The sequence below is a fragment of the Triturus cristatus genome, chromosome 3_2, assembly GCF_964204655.1.
Source record: "Triturus cristatus chromosome 3_2, aTriCri1.1, whole genome shotgun sequence".
NCBI classification, from domain to species: domain Eukaryota; kingdom Metazoa; phylum Chordata; class Amphibia; order Caudata; family Salamandridae; genus Triturus; species Triturus cristatus.
In genome coordinates, this window is record NC_140584.1 from 875,526,261 (window position 1) to 875,541,260 (window position 15,000).

A 15,000-nucleotide genomic window follows, 5' to 3' on the forward strand; every position below is an offset into this window, starting at 1 on the left:
ATGATTTGTGGTTACACCTCCATCACGGAAGAGCATATTGTTCAGCTTCAAGACCCTTCAAGAGGGAGAACCGAGAAATAGCTAGCAAATGCATGAAAAATGAAAGTAAGCAGATGACCAGATTTTTGATTATTTACATCAAGTACACTAAGTCCATCCGAGGAACTGGATGTACGCATATGATCTGTAGAACTCTTACCTTTATTTCCCAATTGCTTGAAACGATCATTTTTCTCCGCTTTTTAGGTCGAGGACTACCGGTCTGCCGAAAGGCAGAACCGGAAGTCGGAGATTTTATGACTTGGAGAAGAGGGGCTTTAACCCGCCCCTCTTCTCCCCTGTTCTCCATTGGCTGGCCTCGTAAATGCTGGCCAGCCACTGGAGAAGAGGTCAGTAACTCCGATTAGGCCCCGTCCTTTTCGGATCGGGGGGCGTGTTTTTTGCGAGAAGTCTCAAGGAGGAGACAACAGCAAAACACACCCCCGAATCCGAAAAGGACGCTGCGGTGGTGTCTTCCGGTGCCCTCGGCTTGTTGGTGACGCAGGGAGGCCGGGACTCGTGCTGTGGCCAACCTGTTTGAGTCAGCTCAGCTGCTTAACCATCCGGCGAGAGCGCTGGCATCCCGCCTCCTCCCCACTGGAGGAAGGAAGGGGGCCGGTGCAGACTCGTGCCAGTGGTGGGCTATGCCTGGCTTTGGAGAATGATGAGGGTGATCGAACGCCTACTTGTCAGAAGTGCATACAGCAGGAGCGCATCCTTCGAAGCTTATGACGTCACAAACGGGTGATCGAACGCCTACTTGTCAGAAGTGCATACAGCAGGAGCGCATCCTTCGAAGCTTATGACGTCACAAACTGGCGAGGGAATGAAGCGGTCTAAGCTCCTGACATCACAAGCACCGTTTGGAATGAAACCTGTTCATCTCATGACATCACAAACAGCCATTACAAGGAAGCGTACCAAGCTTATGACATCACAAACAACCATTACAATGAAGCGTTCTAAGCTTATGACATCACAAACAGCCATTATAATAAAGCGTTCCAAGCGTATGACATCACAAGCCGTCGATTGAATGAACCGGTCTAACCTCATGACATCACAAACAATTACAATGAAGCGTTCTAAGCTTATGACATCACAAACCACCAGTGGAATGATTCGTTCTAAACTCATCAAATCACAAACAGCCGTTGGAATGGAGCATTTTAAGCCTATGACATCACAGCCAGTGGGCGGTACGGTGTAAGCCTACCTGACATCTCAAAGCCAGTGTAATGTAGCGTTGTGAGCTATGACATCACGAGTCATTGGAACGTAGCGTTCTAAGCCTATGCCATCATTCATTAGAAGGTAGCGTCCTAAGCCCATTGCATCACAAACAGCCACTGTAACAAGGTATTCTCCATTTATGACGTCACAGCCAGGCTACTGAATGTAACCTGCACAGCCCGAGGAGTGTAAAAGCCGCCTCGCCATACCCACGCTTTCTATGAGAGAGGGACACAAAAGGTGGGGGGTCGTCCTTGAAACGCCTGCGTCTTCACTACTGACTTCACGCTCGGTGGGCACGCCCCTTCCGTAATTGCCGACGATCCACCTGCAGCAGGTGATGTTTACACTGATGGTTGGAGCAGGCCGGAGCAGGACTGGTGGAGAGCCGCCGCATGCCGTGCAGGGGTGATATCCGGCCGGTTAACACCCGGCGGGGTGACGGGGTCTAGATACGGACTGTAGTCTAGGACCGTGAGGTCAGCACGGTGAGAGTGGAAAGTTGGCTCGGGGAGGGAAGAGAAACACGGCCCCAGACCGGCAGTGCTTGTGCCTTTTATCTAGTCACTGAAGTCTTAGCCACCGACCCCGCAGGCAGAGGCGTGTGAAAGGCAGGCAGCCTGTCTGCCCCACAGCCCAGGTTGTGCGACCCTCCATGCAATCCAGCCAGCGAAGCAGCTCAGTATATCCATGCACCTGTGGCAGGGGTATTTCATTAATATTCCGACCTCGGTTGCTGCGTCCAGCAGGGCTGGCACGGCGTTTCATCCTCCCTGGGACACTGACGCCCATCCCAAGCTGTGCCTGTTCTTTATAGCGCTTCACGGATGAAGCTGCAAGCGCTGTTTAACACAAGTCCCGTGTGGCCTCGTCCCCAGCTCGCAGTGCCCGATCTCCCCTCATGCCACCGTTTGAGCGGGAGTCTGTCTTTAGTCTAGACTCTAGACTGACATCACATTTTTCCTCAGAAGCCTGGCCGCAAAGGCGAGTAGAATGTACTTATTTGAAAACATGAATAGGAAACGGCAACGCAGAAAGAACTTAAAATAGAGTAAAACCAAACGCTGCATGAAATAATGGAGAGGGCGAAGCCACAAACCTGGTTACCCTGACAGACTGCCGCGCCAGAGAAAGCAGCGGGGAGCTGACGCGCAGAGAAGGCGCTTAGAGTCAGACTCTTGGCAGCACATTCCCATGCGACTGACGCGAGATGGCAGGTGGCTGAGCGCAGCTCTCTGTTTCCAGGCGCTAGAAAGCAGGGTTGGATTGGGGCAGAAAACCGGCACAGGCAATAACATAAAAGCGACCCCATTAGCGACTCAGTCAGATAGACAACAAGCAATTACAATGCAATGGTCTCGGCATTGGTAAAGTTAGAGCTATTGGCATTGCTCATGACATTATTTTTGTTTGTTTTTCTTTTTAAAACATTTAAAGAAATGGCATTGTCACGAGCAATGCCAATAGCTCTAACTTTAACAATGCCGAGACCGTTGCATTGTAAATGCTTGTTTGCTTTGTGGTAGGAAGGAACCACGATCCGTAGATTGGCCTAAAATCACCCTCCTTCCATAGGCATGCTAGTGGTGGCATTAAGTTCAGGATGGAGAAAATAGTAATCTACTGATATTTGTACATTAAGCAAATAAGGATGTTTTGTTTTCTTTCCATAAAGCCAAGATTTTGCTAGTCATTTAGCTGTTTGGTCTGGGATTCTATATCATTCTCAAAGTACTCTTTAGTCCAGTGAAACGACCATTACGTGGAAGCCATTCTGGACGTACAGGAAATAAATGTTTCTGAATATCCCCCTATAGCGCATTAGATGTCGCCAGTACTAGATTTGACAATTGTTCTGCATTTTTAGTGCCCAAAATGTTTGTCTGCGACCATCACATCAGCAATATTTTTCAAACTGAGTGCATCTTTGGCAGCTTTTCATATATTTGCATGGTGGTGTGGCCCTAAGTAATTGAAACTAGTTCCTTTCCGACAGAAGTTACCTGTGCAAACAACATTGACTTTTCGTCAACTGGATAGGGAGGTCACATTGGTCAGTTCTAAATCCAGAAAATGTTTTTAAAAGGAATTCCCTTTTCCAAATCAACATTTTGAAGTAAAAATCTTTTGTCAGTTGCTTCTGACCAACTCCATTCATGTGCTTATCTAAAACTCTACAGTGTATTGCTCCGACATGGTCGAGCACCCACTCTGTGATAGTGCAAATCAAGCCTTGCTTGATAGCACAAAACCTCTCGATTACAGCTCTTCACCTTTTGCATGTGCAAACCCAGAACCAGTTGCTTTGAGGAGGACATTCCAAGAAAATTGGTGGATCCTAAAGTACTAGTTTTTGCACGACTTTTCCTGGAAGTGGGGTTGTCTACACATACATGATTGCCATGAACAATAAATAGCTGTGCCTTCTAATAGGATCTCAACTTTTATTTTACATGCCCGATTTTCTAATGGTAAGTTTACTTGTCTCTGGAATGTATTTGTCCAAAACAAATGCACACCATATTTATCAATTTTTTCTGATATGTGAAAGATTACGGTGATACCCAGGATTTGTGAATTTGTTTAGAAAGTTTTGAAAAACAACCCCAAGTATGACTATTGTATTTTTAGGATAGGATGCCAAAAATGGATGCACAAGAATGTTTTTGTTTTACCCAAAACTACCTTAAGAGATTTTCACTGTGTTGTGAACACCTTCTTTTGCTCTTTCTTAAAAGAAATGGAGTGAAACAGATACTTTTTCAGCGTTATTTAATTATTAACATGCTTGTAGTTAAAGGGAAAAAATCATATATGAAATATTTTTATAATCTCTTGTCAAGCTCTGAATTCAGCAAACTGGTCATTAGTTTAGATTGTTCAAGGCTCCACCCCCACTCCAAAAAACAAATGTTCTCAATTTCATAAAATAGTGGTGTAAATAGGTTGGAAAAAAAGAATTAGTAACTGTTTTTAGGTCTTGCCTGAGCCAGCGCTTTAGCGCTGCTCTCGCGAGTTCTTTTGTAAAAGGGGGCTTTGGAAGTGCAAACCAGTGCTTTCAGGACGCCAACTACAGTGCATGTGCGCCGGGCGCGCGCACCATTTGGCAGCCTGCGTGATCATTTTGCGGCCGCTTTGATGTTCTCAGCGAGCCGCGCGGCCACTGAGAACATCAAAGCGGCCGCAAAATGATTACTTTCACTTTCGCGGCCGCATGGCCGCTTTGATGTTTGATCGCGATCACTTTCACGGCCGCTTGTTCTAATGTAAACCCGTTTCGTTCTTTACGTACTTCTCGCTCCCCATCATTATTTCTCATCTTTAACCCCTCGCGTTTTCGACTCTCGGACGTTTCTTCTACTTAGCCTCATATTCGCCTCTGTGACTCTTCTGTCACTCCCACCTGTTTCTCCCTCGCGGTCAGTTTCTCCCCGTCATTCTTTTTTTTTCCCTTGATTTCCACGCACTCCTTCCATCATGTTTCTACTCCACGCCTTTCCTTATCGTAAGGTTAGGTTTCTACACCTTTCCATATTTTTATCTTGCCCTCAGCATCCTTCTTTTTACTCATGTTCTCCACACATTTTCTCTTTGTTTCGGTCTATAACTTTCCTTCTCTGCCGTCATATGCTCCTGTCCTCCCATCTTTCTACGCCCGTCTTTCACGTTCAGATATAATACCGAGATTCCCAATCAACCGGGTAATGTTTCCCCCTTGTTAATGTGTGTTTTAATATGCATGAGAGCCCTGGTAATAGTAAACAAACGATCTGTGTTATTGCTGAGGACTCCCTGCTCTGTTCTGCTTGTCTTGAGGAATGTGCTTCCTTGAGATAAGCACAAGTTTTATGGGTTCCCTTTGCTCGACCCGAAGAATTCCTTGTCTTTGCTTTTGAAGTGTAGTGGGGGCGGGGGGTTTATAACCCCTCAATCCCTTTGCTTAGCAAACTTTTTGCAGACGTGAGCTGCATCTGGTGAGTCCAAATAATTTCTGATGGCTTATTGCCTGTTTTCTCCGTTGATGTGGGAAAACATTTTTGGGAGGCTACTCCTGTGAGAACCTGGATATTGTTGAAATATCCCTTAAATCCTGTTTCAAGTAAAGACAAGCATTTGCATTGCAATAGGTCTCGCATTAGCAGTTTAAGCTATTGGCATTGTAAATGAAAATCCAATTATTTTTTGTTAGCATAAATAAAAGGCATTGTCATTTACAATGCCAATAGCTTAAACTCGCGTAAATGCGAGACCTATTGCATTGCAAATGCTTGTTTTATATGTAACTTTTGTTTTTGTTGAAACACATCTATGAATATGATGCTGCATCCCCTAGACCGCTCCAGTTGTAAAAATACCTGTATCGTTTATAGGCTAAATATGCATGCAGTGACTGCTACTGAGATGTCTACAGTGAGTTTTCATTGTGTAGTGACAGGTTTCACTAAACGAAAAATTAAATGACTATAAAATTGATAACCAGGAAAAAATTAATTTTTTGAATTGTACGCACAAATTAAAATTCAGGTACTGATGTCATTCCAATGTCAATGTATTCTGGGGGATTTTAAGCAAGAATAGGTTGTTGGCTGATTCTCGCAATCTGAAATTAAGTGGAAATGAAGAAATAACAGTAACTGTTCTTCAATCCTGTGTGTGGTTCTGCATGTGTGTGGATAACCACACCACACTGGAGACTACCAACCATACCACGGACATTTTGGAGGTGTGACAAGTAGGATATATGCAGTTCTTGACCCTGCGTTACTCATTAAAGCCTACTAGCCTTAGGCACTGTAGACAACTTCAAATTTAGTGCGATTTCAGTGCAGTGAATTGTGTAGCTCGCACCAGGTTTTCTTAACCAGTATGCCCTACATACTTAATGTTGCCTAGGAACTATTCTCTAATATTTAATAGATATAAATCATCAAAATGTACTATCAGGGGCAAATGGTTGTTCGACCATCCTGTGTTGCAAACCTGGTACATCTCTAGAGGTAGATGTCCCTGCTTGCAAAAGTTGCAGACATCTCTTGGAAAAAGTCTGGCAAAGACATACCTCCAAATGACACTTGGCGTAGCCACATAGTTGATCTATTTGTTGAGCGATATCCCCACCCTCCTATACGAAGTAACTTTTTTTGACAGGACTGTGGGAATGCAAAATAGTAGGACAATTTCAGCTGCAGAAACATTCCGGTGTTTTCTTGGATGTAAATCTTAGTAAATGGTGTTAATCAGAATGTGTTGTTTGTGGTCTAGTATGGACAGGAAACATTCAGAGACCCTGCTAGGTGATTGACGCAGAGCCAGATTCATTTGTGGTGTGCCCAACACCACAGTCTTGACGCTTTGAGTCAAAGGAGGTGAGATCATACCCCCACACCACAACTTGTTGTGGTACCACATTGCTGTTATGTTGTCTGTCAAGGTTTGGACAGTCCAACATTGGATGGAGGTGAGGGAAGGCCTTGAGCCCAAGCTGAATTGTCTGCAATTGCAACAGATTGATGTGATGAACCTGTTTTTAATAGGCCTCTGATCTTCAGATTCCCCAGATAGACTCCGCATCATAGGGTGGAGGCATCCGTCACTACTGTAGTCATGGCCAAAGGAAAAGTGAAGGCCATCCCACTGCTCAAGTTAGTCTTGTTCCCCCCACCAAGCCACTTTTGCAGCAGCTCTGAGGGAGATCACGCTGGAGTTCGATAGGTCTCCCCTGTCCTGTAGCCACTATCTTTTGAGGGACAACTGTAGAGCCCTCATGTGCCAGCCTGTGTGGAGAATGCAGGAAGCCACCAAACCTATGAATCTCAGGACGCTCAGCACTGCGTCTCTTGCATCTTGCTGGGAAAATGAGTTTCTTGGATGTTGCTGATCCTTTGCATAGAGGAAAGGCTCCAAGACTGGTGATGTCCAGTACCAACTCTATGAACTGGAGTTGTTGGGAGGGCCACAGGTCAGATTTGGGTTTGCTGACTTAAAAGCCCATATGAGTGAATGAGATTATATTTATATAGCGCATGGCTACCCTGGGGCCTCCCAGCAGGGAAGCTGTTGATGGCAGATTGCGTGACACCACCTCTGGCAAACCAACTTTGATTAGCCAGTCGTCTAGATATGAGAATATTGAGGTGCCTGATCTGAGTTGGGCCACCACTGAAATCACTCTTGTGAAGTTTGAAGCGTTGCTGACAAGCCAAAGGGCAATCAGCAAATTGGTAGTGTAGAGCCACCACATATTGCAAGTACTTGCAATGTGACCGCAGCATAAGGATGCAGAAGTACACATCCAGCAGATCGAGTGAGACTATCCTTTCTCAAAGTTCCAATGCCAGTAGTACCTGAGTTAGGGTGAGCGTCTTGAACTTTTCCTTTTTGAAGAAAAAGTTCAGTTCCCCATGGTTCAAGATCGGATGTAAATCGCTGTCCTTCTTGGCCACCAGAAAGTAACAAGCGTAACTCTCTTAGCCCTTTTCCTTTTCTGGCACTAACTCCATTGCTCCTTTCCATAGTTGTGCTAACATCTGTTGCAGTATGGCAAGGTGATCCAGGGAGGGGTAAGAGGGCCAAGAGGGTTAAAGGGTAGAGCCTGATGGAAGAGAACTGTATAACTCTATTCCACAATTTGGAGGACTCGCTGAGCCGAAGTAATGGCCTGCTAGGCCTGGAGAATGGACATCCAAACTCCAGGCTCCAAGTGGCTTTGGGGGAGCAAACTAGGTCTGCTTTCCTAGTGGTATGGGAGAAGTGGTGGTGTGCTGGGTGGATCCATTACCCCTTCCTCTGGATCTGCCTCTGTATTATTTTACCAGCAGGTTTGGCAGCTGTTGAATTTGCAGCTGGTATGGCTGGCAGTGGCTATGCTAGTCCTAAAACTTTCCAGTGCTGAATTAGCCTGATCACTAAGCAGACGTCCCCTGTTAAATGGCAGGTTTATTATGATCGCCTGGACATTCCAGTAAAATGTTGGACGTCCTGGGCCAGGCATGGCAGTGGACAGTGTGGGACGTGCCCATGGCACTGGCCACTAAGGCGGGTGTTTCCAACACTGATTCTATGATTGGACGGGAGTCATTTTGGCTGTCTTGTATAACCACTTTGAAATGCTGCTGTATGTCTTCCGGTACATGCGGAACCATTATTTGGGCCATATCCCAAAAGGAATGTTTGAAATGTGCCAGGAGGCAGTTTACTTTGATAGATTTCAGTGCCATGCTCCCTGTATAAAAAGCTTTTTCCCCCAAGCCTCCATCCATTTTTATTCCCTTTCTGCAGGGTTTGTCGGGAAGGCTCCTCCTGACTGACCAGAGTAGGAAGCTTGTATGACAAGGCTCTCTGGGGAAGAATAGATAGCAATGGTAGATCACCTGGCACAGAACAGTAACGAATGGCCACTGGTCTATTGATCGCTGGGGTCAAAGATGGCTTCGCCCACCTGCCATAACAGGGTCTAGTATGGCTTCATTAACAAGCATTGGCATAGCCAATAGTTCTCGCCTTTGCGAACTTAAGTGTTTGGTTACCCAGCAAAATATCCTTGGTGCAACATCAACTGTTGCATGGCTAAACACTTATAAGGTCCCAAAGGCGAGACCTATTGGCTATGCCAATGCTTGTTAGAGATGGTAGACTGAAAACAGTGGAAAGCACGTTTTTATGTGTTCCAAAGCAGGTCTAATTAGCAAATGTTATAAGAAAGCAGTTTAATTAACAGGTATGATACTGGGTTTAAACATTAAGTTTTATGTATTTTCATAGTACGTATTCTGTATTTCTGTGTTGATGAGCCCTATCATTCTGTGGCGCTCGGATAATGTAAAAGTGTTGTTCTATTTTTTTTTTATTGTAAAAGTTGGTCATCCTACTTCACATCGATGCCTTGAAAGAGTGGTTTTATGTTTTTGTTATGTTCTGAATGGGGAGGGTGTGTCGAAAGTTGCGAAATTAGTAACAGGGCATCTTTTATGTTGCAACCGTGGTAATATTATTGCTGTAATACTGCAACATTTGTTAATCTATGTAATTGATCATCTTCCTGAGGATTGTCATGGCGTGCATTTGCTTTCTACATATATTCCCTCAACTTACATTGACTTCTTCACAGGATATCAACAGTGAGGAGAGCCTGTCAAGGAGTTTACAGTTCGAAAATAGACCTCATTACCCATATTTACTAGCAGTCTTTTTGTCAACAGACGTAAAGATTCCACAGTTGACTGCTGTTAATGATTTTGTATAACGCTTTTGTAGTTCAGATTTTAGGTTAGTCATGTCATTGTCTGGCCTTCAGTATTGTGTCAGATACCTATTGGCAGGATAGGGGCTCAGTCATTGTCTTAAATAACCTAACCAGTTTTTTCAGGCAGAGCGCCCTCGAGGCAAGATGTTGACCCTGTAAGTGGGACCAAGGTTAGTCGACGCTCCAGTGCCAAGTTGTCTCCACTTTAGTATTGTAATTATTACGAGCCTGAAGGGCCTTCGCTTCCCTTTGAACTGATTACCTTCTACCATTAATATTTATTTAAATAAAAGCTTCCTGCCCTTTGTTGGAAACTAATTACTAATGCATATACTTACTAAACATTGTGGGGCATAAGTATAGTGAGAACGCTAGATCAAGGGCTTACCTGTAGCGGATGCGCCCCAGACCGATGGCAGGCACTGGTTCACCTCTGCTCCGGAAGTGGACAGAGTGAAACCGGAAGTGCCCTTAAATAATCACCAGGACCAAAAGGAGACTAGAACGTAAACCGTTAGTCTCGAGAAGAAAAGAGAAAGTAACATCGTCTGGAATACGGAGCTGGTGTAATAAAGAAAAAAAGGTAAAAATGAAATTAATGTAAACTAAATATGAACAGCGGGCTCATGTGGTATTGAAAAGAGGGGCAACAAGTTCAAAGTCAATTAATCACCATTGTGGAAGTAAACCAGCGCAGGCGCGATATGATAAGCCCGAGAGTGTGTGCGCGCGCAGCCTGCTCTTTTTCAAAGCACATACTTGTGCTTGTGGCATGCCGCTGCGCACTCCCGCAAGCTGTATGCCGCCACAAGCACAAGTATGTGCTTGGAAAAAGAGCTGTACGACGGCTACAGGTCTCCTATGCAGTGCATGCGCACTGCGTAGGCGAGACCTAAAAAAAGAGCAAGGGCACTGCTGTTGGAGCCAATGACAAGAGGACTTGCTTAAGAATATTGGTTTTGGTGTCCGCGGGTGGTAGCTGTAACTCCAACTCCTCTGCAGCACTTTAAGCCTAGTTTTATGCAGTATGACCAGTTCAGGTACGGGGGTGGGTGCAGAGTGGAAATCCATGGACAGCTCCTTGTGGTGTCCAATCCAGTAATGGCCGAGAAGCCCTGAAAATCTCCCTGAAGATCCTCACAACAGGGCAGAGACGGTATGAATCAGGTCCAAAAATGTCATAAAGTCTGTTTCGGTATTCCTCTGCCTCAATGAGGTATGAGGCTTCTCTGCGTGATCTGAAACTGCGTTGGGTAGCTGCATAGCCGGCATTAGAGGCGGTGCCAGTGGCGCCATACAAGGCTTTGTGCATCCGAGCACGGGTGTAAGCAATGCGTAGCCGGCATCAAGGTCGATGGTATGGCACCAGCACTTGTCAGGGCCATAGTTAGGAACTTTTGCTTTCCATATTCGGCCAGTGGGTGCGCAGGAACGGCAGATGGCATAGACGCCCTTGTAAAAAAAGAGACTACATGACATGTAGGATTGCCACCATGTCTCATCCTGGCATCAACCTCTTGGTGGAGACTGAGGCCTATTTTGGCCGGGCCCAGTGGAGATACCAAAATAGGGCCACTCGGAGAGGGAGCCAATTGGGTTAAGTTGATCGGCTCTGAGGACAAATGTCTCGTGGGAGTGGGAGAGCTACGGGGTGACTTAACCTGGAATTTTCTTGGTGTTCTTATGCTTCTTTTGTTAGCTTCCAGGTGAAGAAGATGGTGACCTGGAGCGATGCCTGGAAAGCTTCCTACTCCATCTGTCCTCTTTGACTCTGGCTACAAATAGGTTTGCTTTATGCTGCTTTATGGCCACAGTGTGCATGCTGCGGCATGAGGAGCAGGCCCCAGAGGAAGTACCAACACATCAGAGAGGTCAAGAAGTATACTCCATGCACCTTGTAAGATCAGAACACTGTGTCCTATATTGGATATGTGGGTCTTAAAATACTTTTCTGGAGACAATGCCTATTGGCATTGTTATTGCAAGAGATAATTACACTTCTACAAGAAGATGACTTTGTAGCACGGAACATTGAACACCTCTACATTCTGAAGCTTCCAAGTCATCGAAGGATTTTGACTTTATTGCAGGCACAACTCATTATGAATTAATTTTTGCCTTTTGACACAGTCTGTAGTAGCTACTCACCTCTGCTGTCAAGGACTGCATGTTTACCCTTATGTATATAGTGGACTGGTTAAGTGGACCTCTGGTTGGCAGTGCCAACACCCCAGATGAAAGACAGCATCCCTTTTTCACCAGCTAGGGTTCACCGTCAATGTCAAATCACATCTGCAACTACTGCCGACACAAAACTATCGTAGTACAACATTAAATAACAGGTTAGCTCAACCTTTCCCAATAAGGGAAAGAATACAGGCATTTCAGAGACAAATTCCACATTTTACAGATGTCACAATCTCTGACACTGTGAATGTGTGTGTAGATGCTGAGCATGATGTTGTCTTGCATATAGGTAGTTCCTAATGCACATCTGCAGATGCATCTGTTGCAGGAGTGTTTGGTGTCCCTGTGGGGGCAGTTGTCTGGTGATTGGTGAGGCTGTCTGGAATCACAACAAACTGCTTTGATGGAACACACAGGCCATCATGATAGGTTGATACTTAACAGATCCCAGCTACATATAACACTTTCAATGGATACAGTGCTTCGGGATGGGAGTTGCTTACGTCTCAACACAGTTCAGAGCACGAGCAGAAATATAGAATAGTCTCATATCAATGTGTTGGAATTGAAGGCGGTCTTTCTGGAGCTAAAGGCAATTCGGTCTTGTAATTGACGTGTATGGACAGCAACCATGCACCATATTCAGAAAATTGAAGGAACACGCTTCCTCCTATCTCTGATTGCACAATAAATGTGGCACTGGCTCTCAAACGCATCTCTTACCGGGGCACTTTCCAGGCACTGACTTATTTGCAGACCAAGAGTCACATGAGTGGCAGCTTAATCAATAGATTCTGAACTCGTATTTGCAAAAGTGGGACATAAAGTTAGACATCACCACACTGAAAAGACTGTTACCACTAGACCTAGAACAGGACAGGTTATGGGGGCTAACATGGACTGATGGCATTAGAAGTTGTTGTACAATGTCTATTGTCCTTCTCTTTTTCCTTTGGTGATATCTGCTTTCAACAAGCAGACACAATGGAAGACCTATAAATTCAACTGTATCCTGTACCTACCAACATAGAGGATACGGTTGTATACCTTTATGTGATCGAGAGATCTTATTCCCAAATCAAGTTGGTGGCTGTAATCTGGAGAGATCTGGAACTCACATGAGACTTCCTGTGCGAAATTATTTCAGAACCTTGAGAACCCTGTGTCCAGATACCCCTTGTCTCTAGTTACTTGTTGGATGTTTTGAGAATGTATTATTTCAAGCAGAGGATAATTCATCAGTCGATTGTGTGGTAACAATCTACATAAAGATTTGTTTTCTATATTTGCTGTGAGCAAACTGCTGCTCCCCTTCTACTCTGAGTGTTTTTGACTTCAAGTACTGTACTAACAGGCTAATTTGGTCTTGTATTGTCATTTGAGCAAAGGCTCATGTTTCTTTCAGATACTTGAGCCACATATGGATATAGCTACACAAAGAACTCTGGATGAAGCTATGGTGATCCTTTGAATATGTTATTGACCATAGATAATTGTCTTAATACTCCTGTCAATAGCACACTAAAATCTCTCCTATTAATGGGATTCTTCTTCTTGCCACTCACAGCTCCTAAGAAGGCAGTCCTTGCTGAGCGAAGGTACTACTCGGTAGGTTTTCTCCTGCCCTTTCCCCTGGGATTGCTTGCTGAGTTTGTTGTTACACAAAGCTCTAAGAGATTTTGGTGGGCGAGATGGCATATCCTATGTCTCCAGGTCATTCTTGCAGGATACTTCAGATTTGACACATATTAGGCCTAGATCTATTCAATACAGCACAAAAGAAAAAAAGCTTTCTCTTCGCCTCCTGGTTCCCACCCCCTGAATTTCAGGAGAATGCGTTTTGGATAAGCTGTCCAGCGAGAATATATAACTTTTTTTCGCATGCGTTTACTTCGCATGCCGTTGCTACGCGGTCGTTAGTACGACCGCTTTGTTATTTAGCATACCGTATGTACGCAATTCGGAACTACGAATTGCAGTAAGGGGGTGCTGGATGTTGGAATAGTATAATTTACTATTCCAACTCCAGTCTATGTGGACACTAGGGAAGGTGTTGGATTTTAAATCCAACACCTTCCCCCCCCTTACTGCAATTCGCATTTCCGAATTGCGTACAAACGGTATGCTAACTAACAACGCGGTCGTACTAACGACCGCGTACTAACGGCATGCGAAGAAACGCATGCGAAGTAAACGCCGCTTCCCGTCCAGCGACATTTGCATACACTTTTCCACTTCCCTGATTGATTTCTGCACTGGCATGTAAAGCGACAAGTGCCAGTGACCTTGAATTTAGTTGGTTCAGCAGACTAGTATGGTACTCCCAGTTGCTTGTAATGTCCATTCAGTCACATGCAAACTCCAGAGATTGTCAAAATTGATTAATTATGCAGCGATGAAGTCACATTTATCACCATAATCCACAGTTGCTCAATCTAGCCATTTGGCTCCTGAAGTCTCATCAAGTAAATTCCTGCTGATACCCCTAATTGAAAGTACTTCACATTTTGAGTGTCCCTAAAAACCAAATTGAATCCAGGTTTTTAATTTTTTTTTTATAGCAATCGCTCTTGCACACCAGCAGTTTTTGGCATCTGACTCTTCAGCGACCTCGCACTGCTGCCGGAAGTCAACAGCAAGAAGCAGCATATAAGCACAGCCTCTGCACGTAGACATTGGTTCCTTTCTTTCCACATCCTACAGAGTGGATCTGGAGCCATGCTCCCTAAATTTAACTGATGCCAAAATTGTTTCTTGTTTTCCAGCAAAAAGACAGTATGCTTGGGAAATAGTCCCCCACCCCTAAAGACTACAGACTCAATACCATGCCACAACTGCAAAAAGTAGATGTGCGTCTGTGGTGTCTAGGGTCTAAGCATGACTCACTTATATGACAAATGCTCCCTGAGCATTTGAAGGCAAAGCTGTGTGTTGCAGAAAAGAGCAAGATAGGTTGTGCTCCAAACACACTAGCTCCTTCTCCAAATCACAGGCCCGCTCCCACTCCACGTACCTGTCCTGCTCAAAGTTGCTGTCTTCTGGTGACTTAGTGAAGGGACAAATTGCGACACAAATGCAAACAGAACCTGTCCTAGTCTTCCCACTCCCGATCTGGGGTCGAAGTGGCTCAGTCCGCACTCTAAAGACCTGACTCCACTGCCATTGTCTAACTCTCTGCCTGTTCAGAAGGTGGTCACGTGCACACCGAGTTCCCTGGGCTGTTGTCAACCCTGCAGCAGATGGAGACCATCACAGAGGCCATATTGCTAATGGTCATGGCGATTACAGCTCACTCTAGA